The following is a 9335-nucleotide window of genomic DNA, read 5'->3' on the forward strand; positions in this document are numbered from 1 at the left end:
CTCCCTCCCCGCTCCCTCCTCCCTCATGAGCCCTTGATAGTTTATATGGATTGCGATAACAGTTGTATGAGCCCCTAATAAAATGTTTAAAATAAATAAAATCAGGGACATTAGTTTCTAAAAAAAAAGAAAAAGTTAATATTACCGAAATTACTGTTCAAATTCAATGCAATTCAAATTCAAATCCCACCCCAATTTTTCAAAGAAATGGAACAACTAATTAACGACTTAATAAAGGAAAAGAAACTTTGGATAAATAAAACACTATTAAAAATAAAAACAAAGTAGGAGTCTTTTCACTCCCAGTCTTTAAAACCTATATCAAACAGCCTCGTACTGGCACAATAATAGATATGAAGACCAATGGATTAGAATTGAAAACCCCGAAATGCAACCAAATATCTATAGAAACAATTTTTTATAAAGAACTAAAACGCTGTAAATGGCAAGAGATGGCCTTTTCAACAAACAGTGCTGGAAAAACTAGCTCTTCTACAAAAGAATGAAATAAGACCCATACCTCACACGATGTACAAAAACAAATTCAAAGTGTATCAAAGACCTAAATATAAATCACAGAATTTGTAAACCCATTAATGAAAAATAGGGATAAAGTTAAGGGTCCTAATACACACTACCAAACATAATGAAAAATATCCACACAGTGCAAAATATGACGATAATAATTTGTAAATTATCAAGGGTTCATGTGGGAGGGGGGAGCGAGGAGGGAGGGAAAAAAATGAACTGATGCCAGGGGCTTGAGTGGAGATCGGATCTTTTGAGAATGATGAGGGCAATGAATGTATATAAGTGTGCTTTACATAATTGATATATGTATGGGATTTGATAAGAGTTGTATGAGCCCCTAGTAAAACTATAAAAACAGAAGGCAAAATAAAGAACTGGGACCTGCTAAAAATACGAGACATATGCACAATAAATGAGTTTATCCAGAATCAACAGAAAACCCACAGATTGGCAAAAAAAATTCAGAAATAATACATCAGATAAAGGGCTAATCTCCAAAATCTATAAAAACTACATCTTAGCCAGAAAATTAAAAATAATTCAATTTTTTAAATGGGCACAAGACATGGATAGGCAGTTTTACCAAAGATGACATATAAGTGGCTTACAACCATATGAAGAAATTTCTCAATCATTAGTAATAAGAGAAATAAAATTTAAAGCAACCATGAAATAAAAACAGCCATGAGCTATCATCTCACACTGACACCATTGACACAATTCAATAAAACATAAAATAACAAATGCTGAAGAGGCTATATAGAGAGATAGGAAGGCTTTTGCATTGCTGGTGGGACTGTAGAATTGTATAACCATTACTGAAATCAGTATGGAACTTCCTTAAATAAAAATCCAAGTAACTTATGGTCCAGTAATATCTCTACTAGGTATATTCCTGAAAGAAATTATAAATATAACACGAACAGACATACATACGCCTATGTTTATTGCAGCAATTTCCACAATAGTAGAAATATTGAAATAACCAAAAACCCTGAATATAGAGTGATGGATAAACAAGCTCTGGGACATTCATATTATAGAATTTTATGCATCAATAAAAAACAGTGATAAATTCTCTTTAACACACTGCAAGACATGGACAAAACTGGAGAAAATTATACTTGCAAACTCATTCAGTCTTACAAATAAAAATATTTAATATCACCTTTGTAATAAGGAAAAACAAAGAAGAAATACGTTTTTATACCAATTGACAAGACTTTGATGACTACGAGCAGGCCAGGGACAGAGGTGGGGACAGGGAAAGGGAGGTTTCTTGGAGGGGTACAAAAAAAAAAAAAGATTTAACAAGATCAGCAGTTCAAAACCACCAGCTGCTCCTCAGGAGAAAGATGATGCTTTCCACTTCTATAAAGATTTAGTCTCGGGACCCCACAAGAACTGTTCTTCTTTGTCCTGTAGGATCACTATGGGTGAAAAAAATAATAATAAGGGAAATAAAATACCTTTTGGTCTGTTTCTAAGTTAGCCTTGTGCAGAGACTCCTTCAACACTTAGGCTTACACTGAATCTGGAGACCTGCACAAAGTACAAGCCCATGGGTTAGTTTTTATACTTTTTTTTTTTTTGCCCTGGGTGTGCTTGTAGTTTTCCAGGTTATACATGGGCACCTTCAAATGATCCCATACTCCAAAGAAACTTGCTTCTTGACTGTTTGACCTTGTTCCCAAACTTAATGTATGTATGTCTCAGTGCCCTTGTTTTGCCTCCGGATCTTCAGTTTGTCTTATTGTGCCTTGGGCTATGCCCACCAGTTTTTCACTCTCAGCTGCCTCCAGGATGCATAAAGATCGATATCCTAGGCATCAAGGCACTGAAATTGATTGGAGTTGGCCTTTTTTAAAGGTTTTTTTTTTTAGATCATTTTATTGGGGGGTGTCTTACAACTCTTGTTATAAATCAATTGTATCTGACATATTAGTACATATATTACCATTGTTCTTTTCTAGACATTTACTTTCTATTGAGCCTTTGGGATCAGCTCCTCTTTTTTCCCCTTGCCTCCCCCTCCCTCGTGGCCCCTTGATATATTATAGATTGTTATTGTTTTCATATCTTACCACGACCACTGTCTCCCTTCCCCTCTGGTTTCTGTTGTTCTCCCCCTGGATGGGGTGTGTGCTTATGTGCAAATCATTGCGATTGGTACCACCTTCCTTCCCACCGCTCACTCCCTTCTCCCTACCCTTTTGGTATCTCTGTTCCCTATTCCTGTTCCTGGGTTCTGTGTGTCGTGAATGTTCCATTGTCCACAGATGGGCTTTGGGTCTCCACTCCAACCCCCTCATTCTCACCAACGGGTTTTTATTTGTTTGTTGTCTGTTATAAAATTTCTGATGCCCGTTGCCTGGTCCTGATGACACCACCTGATCCACAGGCTGGTGTACTTCTTCCATGTGGGCTTGTTGCTTCACTGTTGGATGGCCACTTGTTTAACTTCAAGCCTTTAGACCCCAGACGCTATATATTTTAATAGCCAGGCACCATCCACTGTCTTCACCACATCTACTTATGCATCCATTTTGTCTTCAGTGATCATGTCATGGGAGGGTGTGGGGTGAGCATCACAAAGTGTCATTTTTTTAGATCAAAATGTTCTTGTATTGAGGGAGGGTATCAGCTGAGGCCCAAGGCCCATCTGCAGCCTCAGTGTATTGCCTTATAAATGTATGTACATAGACCAATACCGCTATTTTAATGGATTAAAATGTTTACATAAGTACATACCTCTGTTAATACCTCTATCTATAGCTTTGCTTCCTAGAACTTACCTCTGTTTCCTTTTGCCTCCTCCTGCCCCACCATTACTTTACCCCTTCTTCCACCTCTTAGTGCTTCCTCTCAGCTAGATTGGTGTTGCTCTAATACTCATAGGATCTCTATACCCTCCTAGATGATGGTTTCAATTCCCTAGTTGATCACCTGTCCATGACACTGTCTGCTCACCACACCTTTCTCCCCAACTCCTTCTTCCCTCAAGACCCTCTGGAGCCATTGGCCCCGTTGCTTTCTCCTCGCGCTTCCCTTCCATGCCCATCCCATATAAATAGGCAAACCAGTAATGTTCTAGTCTAAACAATAGGAAAACATAAAGTTGAAAAAGAAAAGGAGGGGAAAAAAGCCTACACATATCCAGGTCTGTCCTCTGGCCCCCATGAGTCCCTCCCCCCTGGTCCTGGGGGAAGATCTGAGGGCTACCCTCCTAGCCCGAAGTCCATTCTTGGAGCACCTCAGGGACTTTTTGGATTGGCTTTACTCCAATTGCTGATCCGTTATGCTCCCTTCCTGATTTGTCCCGCTGCGGGGGATTCAGTCCACACTATCTCCCTGCCGTGTGTCCCCATTGTCCTCATTCGCCATACGCTCCAGTCAGTGGACAACATGTCTTGAGTTGTTGGCAGTCTCACAGTCCTCTCTGTGCCTTAGCAGCTCCATGCAGGGACATACATCGTCCTCCGGGTTTGGTGTGCCTCTATGGAGTCTAGGCCAAACTGTCCCCTTTCTCTTTATCCTTCTTGGTTTGCTTCTGTGTGGGCATGGGAAGTCAGTGTCTTTCCCCACCTGGAGCTGTAGTGTCGTTCTCTGTGGCACACACTTCCAGGGTGGGGGTCAGACTGGCTCTGGTTGGAGCCAACCCTGTAGCCCAATCTTTTCATGCCCCACGTGGTTACGTTGCCCTCCTGGTTTGGTGTGCCGTGGTGGGGTCTGTATACACAGTCCAAATTCTGTGGAGGCACAACCAATACTCACCCGGAGTTGGCCATTTTTAATCATACAATCATAAGGTTTATTATGCCAAGAATGACAAATTCAAGAAGAATAGTGTCATATTCCTTGTCAATAAGAACATCTCAAAAAGATCTTTCCTGCAGTACAATCCTGTCTGTAATAGGCTAATACCTATACCCATACAAGTAAATCCAGTTAATACAACTGTTACTCAAACTTCCATATCAACCACTAAAGCTACTGATGAAGAAATGAAGAATTCTATCAACTTCTTTAGGTAGAAATTGATCAAACATGCAATCAAGACCTGGCTGCAACAGAATAGATTCTGGTGCTAGAACACGTAGAATGCTAAAAGACCTTACTCATAGATGGAAATCTTGAGAGTTATTACTTAAATGCAGTTCTATTCGGAAAAGAATCCCAAACCTGACTGTATCTTTACTTGAAGGGATATTCTAATATCAAAATGTTTATTGTTTTGAGTTCAGCTGCTCTCTACTTTATATTACAACCACCACTGTAAACTCCCGCTGTGTAGGCTCTGCTTTAATATCTTATAGCCTTCAATGACTACATCTGACATTGTCAGGACTGATGAGCAGTCTATTGTGTTCTGTTGACATGTTCTGTACAGAAATTAAATTCTGTATATACTCCCAGATGAAAAAGTATGATGCAGGATGGCTGGACTTTGTTTATGATGAGTTGTTACCTACTGTGCTATCTGTAAGGAGCCATGACCATTAGTACTTACAGAGGGACTAAAAAAGAAGTCCCAAAAGAAGCCGTATCAGACAGCCAGCCAACTAATAAAAATTATGTGTGTGTTTGTGTGTGTGTACGCATGCATGCAAACATAGACATATGTGTGCCAGATGGCTAAAGGCACTATGTGTGCTTAGTTAGCTTGCTGTGATAGGGTTTGTATGTGTCAGCTCCATGCAAGGGAATCTTGAAGAGGAAGGTGAGGAGTGAGGATGAAAACCATCTCAAATATATTAGGGATGATGTAGAAAAATATCAATCCATATAAAAATAGGCACACCTCACCGACTTAACCTAATTAGAAGAAAGCTAGTCTGAATTATAGAATATCTTAATGCATTTTTAAAAATCATTTTATTGGGGCTCATACAACTCATATCACAATCCATACATACATCAATTGTGTAAAGCACACTTACACATTTGTTGCCCTCATCATTCTCAAAATTCGCCTTCCGCTTGGGCTCCTGGAATCAGTTCCTCAGTTTCCTTTTTCCCCCTTAATGCATTTGTATTACAGCACTTTCAAGCACTAAAGAGCCGTAGGACCTTAGTGGGTCAAGCATTGGACTGCTAACCATAACATTGGTGGTTCAAACCCACCAGCCACTGTGCAGGAGAAAGATGAAGCTGTCAGCTCCCATCAAGATTTACAGCCCTCAAGCCCTAAGGAATGGTTTTGCTATGAGTAGGAATCAACTCCATGGCAGTGGGTTTGGTCTTGGTTTTTCAGTCAGTAGTCATGCAGTAATTCAAACTAGACTAATAGCATAGTATACCTCAGAGAAGAGGCTTTAACAATCATTTGTAATTTGCACAAATATTATTTATTAGTAAGTGGATGTGCAAAAAATACATAAGTTTATTCCCTTAAATAGGACAAACATTCCCTAGTGTAATACTGTTTACACTACTAATTTGCTTAGCCAGCTCTTTTTGTGCCAAGATAGATATGTGTAAGAAATGCTTATTTCCTCGGGGAAGAACGAACCACTTCCTTGTGTTTAGTCCAATAACTAAGAAGTAGAGCACTACTTGATTGGTTTGGGATTTCCAGGATATGGATTTTTGAATTTGCATACAGACAAGAAAGATTTCATATGGAGAAGATCTGGCAGCCATTGCCAAAGACCCAGTTTCCTCATCTGGATTTCATTGGTATGATCTGGATTTCATCAAGCAACAGGATACTGATCTTAAGTGATCTACCAGACACTCTAACATAGGCATTTTTAAAATACATCCTGCTCCAGAAAAATAACTGTTAAATATTATGAGTTGGAGTTACTCTGTGCTATACTAAATAACAATTAAAATTCATTTCTTTTTAAGTCCCATAAAACTATGCAATATCAAATTAATGCTAAAAATCAACCACCAAACTTTCTTGTGTTTTCATTGTATGATGGCATTGTGGAGATTCCCTGTATTTGGGGAAAAGATATTATTTTTTGATGAGCTTCACCAGGTGCTAACTATATCGCAGAATTTTGGCTTTGAATCTTGAGAAGACCCTCCTGGGTAAAGAAGGATGGAGGAAGGGCTTAGGGCATGTTTATTGTTAACAAATCATTATTGTCCACCATTATTGAAAACCAGAGCAATTGAATTTAAATGAAGAGGTATCAGTTATATAGTGAATGCAGACAATATTATTAGGAAATGAAAAACAGAGATGTAGGCCTGTATTTTTATCCATGTATTTTAAACTATGCTCTAAGTAAACTGTGAATTCTTGAAAACTTAAGAGTATAAAAAATAAGTGTCAAAAAAGTGTCGAGAGCATAAACACAAGCAGTATATGTGCATGCAAATGTTGTAACTACAGTTTGGAATGTCGCCAGCTCTTTTTCTTACCCCAAAGGCATTACTAGCCAGGATCTATGCAGGCCAAATAGTTTTTGCTTAAGAAATCAGAGAAGTCAGTTTCAATTTTAAGAATATATTCTCCCAACCTCTATCTAGCAGAAAGGCACTTGTATTTCTGCCCCTTCCTAAAGTGAAAGGTAATAGATTGGCAACACTGGATAATGAATTACTGTATTCCCAGAACAGGTATGACCAAGTAGTGACACTATGAAATTTCTGACTGCCTTTAGGGACCATTAAAGTACTATTCCAGGAAGTCACTGCTATGCAGTGCTGTGCTGATCTCAATACTATCCTAGTGGGCTGAAAGAATTAATATAGCTCCCAAAGGGCCTGACATAAGACCATTCATTTATTCATTCAACATTATTGAGTACTAGCCATGTGGCTGGTGCTAAAAGATTTTCACAAATGTTATATCATTTAATCCTCATAATTATTCTGTGAGAAAAAGTGTATTATTTTTGTTTTATAAAGAAGGAAACTAAAGTTCAGAGTATTGAAGTGACTTTTCCAAGTTGCTATATAAGCACTGGGCCCACATTTCTCTGACTCCTGGTTCTCCCTGACCTCAGTAGTATGGAGGTTGCAAAGAGGTTTGCATGGGCATATGTCCAAAAAGGTGACACAAACCAGAAGTAACCTGTGCTCTGCGGGTGTTCCTAGTGGTTAAACAGCAATGAAACAACCTCCTCTAGGTTTAAAAAAAAAAGAGAGAGAGTCATATGTACAGCTAGTCTTCGTATTCATATTCTTTATGTCATCTTCCACAGAGAGCCAGTATGCCTCTGTGCATCTCACCTCCTATTTGTGGGTCCTCTGGCATTTAAGAATTAGGAAAATCAAAGAGCATTAGGGTTTAGTTAGTGGAGAGAGCATTGGATGTGAATTAAAATTAGTGTTCTATTTGTAGCTCTGGTGATTCTCTCCAGGACACTGGTATGGTCCTTTAATTCTGGATGACTCACTTTCTCCTGTGTAAATGAAAAAGGTTTATTTCAGAGAAGTAAAGGGAGAGATAAGTAATAACGGGATAAAAATAGCGTATAGCCCTTTTTGCTGCCGATGTGACATATGAGTAGAATCACTACTTAGGCATGTTAGAAAGAAATGCCAATTAGAATCTATATTCTATATAATTGACTTACCTGTAAGAAAAAGATGCCCCTTTAAAAATGGTAAAAAATACATCTTGAAAATTAAGATACAAATATTACTTGTAAATATTATAGTAAATGGGATGTGGCTTTATTTTGTTGGAAGGTCTCAGGACTTGTTTCTTTTTTATTATGAGACTAGAGTTTTTCTTTTGCTTTGTTGTTGTTTTGTATTGTAGCTGTTCCCGAAACCAGTATAATTTATCTGATACTAAAAGTAGAAAGAAATTTAAGGGCAATTAATTGTTTTCTGGATATGTCCAAGAGACATCCATAGCTTCCAACAAAATATGATGCATTATCCTCTTAGCAGGAAGCCTCTCTCCCAATTCTTAGTGTCTCTAAGCCATTTGCAATAGGTATTCAGGTATCTCTGGGATGTTTGCCTTAATGTTGCATATTCTGGAAGGTTGAGCTTTCAGCAGAATTAGTAGTACTTTAGATAGGATTGGGAGAATATAGGAGCAAAAATACTAGTGAAAAAGTTGAGCAACTCCTTATTTGGGGCTCATTACTGATACTTTGAAGCTTTAACACTGCCCCCAACTCCATTAGATACAATAGATTTAAATTTTGTATTTTAGAAATGGGCTGTGTTACTGGCCACTTGACTCAGGAAACTTTACCTTTGGAAGCTAAAAACATCAATAACAAATATTTTTTCTCTTCTCTCCCTCCCCATCCTACCTTTGGTTTTTCAACCTTGATTTTCTCATTTATTTAATTTCTATTAAGGGAGTCTTCAGAGAGTGCTGAGAATGCTGTTGGAAACATGAGGATAAGACTGGTGAGGTGATAACCTACTGGGAGCATAGCAGGGAATGCATCCATCAGAGACCTAGCTCAGGCAGTGTTTCCCCAATGTGGCTGAAACCACACCCTTGGAGCCACGCAGATAATCCAGGGCAGCGGTTCTCAACCTGTGGGTCGCGACCCCTTTGAGGGTCGAACGACCCTTTCACAGGGGTCGCCTGAGACCATTGGAAAATACATATTTCCAATGGTCTCAGGAACAGAGACACTGCTCCTCTATCCATCTCCAGGCAGGTCCACCACATGCAGATACACCCCGTACAAATACAGGTGTATGAGACAGGGTTGGCGCTATAATGTACTTATGCGGACCAGTCACACGTGTAGAGAGCAGTGAATGTGTAGAAAGCAGCTATTGTGTAGAAAGCAGCTGCTGTGTTGAAAGCATTTGCTCTCTTAAAAGCAGCTACTGTGTTGAAAGCAGCAGTATTGGAGGTAAAATGA

At 38.9% G+C, this 9335-nt stretch overlaps 1 protein-coding gene across 1 annotated transcript in view; it reads left to right on the forward strand.

Moving 5' to 3' along the window:
- HDAC8 (histone deacetylase 8) overlaps nt 1-9335 on the forward strand; it is a 338343-nt gene that overhangs the window by 126988 nt on the left and 202020 nt on the right. The window lies entirely within an intron of this gene.

This window comes from Echinops telfairi, unplaced genomic scaffold, assembly GCF_000313985.2.
Source record: "Echinops telfairi isolate 266 unplaced genomic scaffold, ASM31398v2 ScPeMD7_34;HRSCAF=130, whole genome shotgun sequence".
NCBI lineage: Eukaryota > Metazoa > Chordata > Mammalia > Afrosoricida > Tenrecidae > Echinops > Echinops telfairi.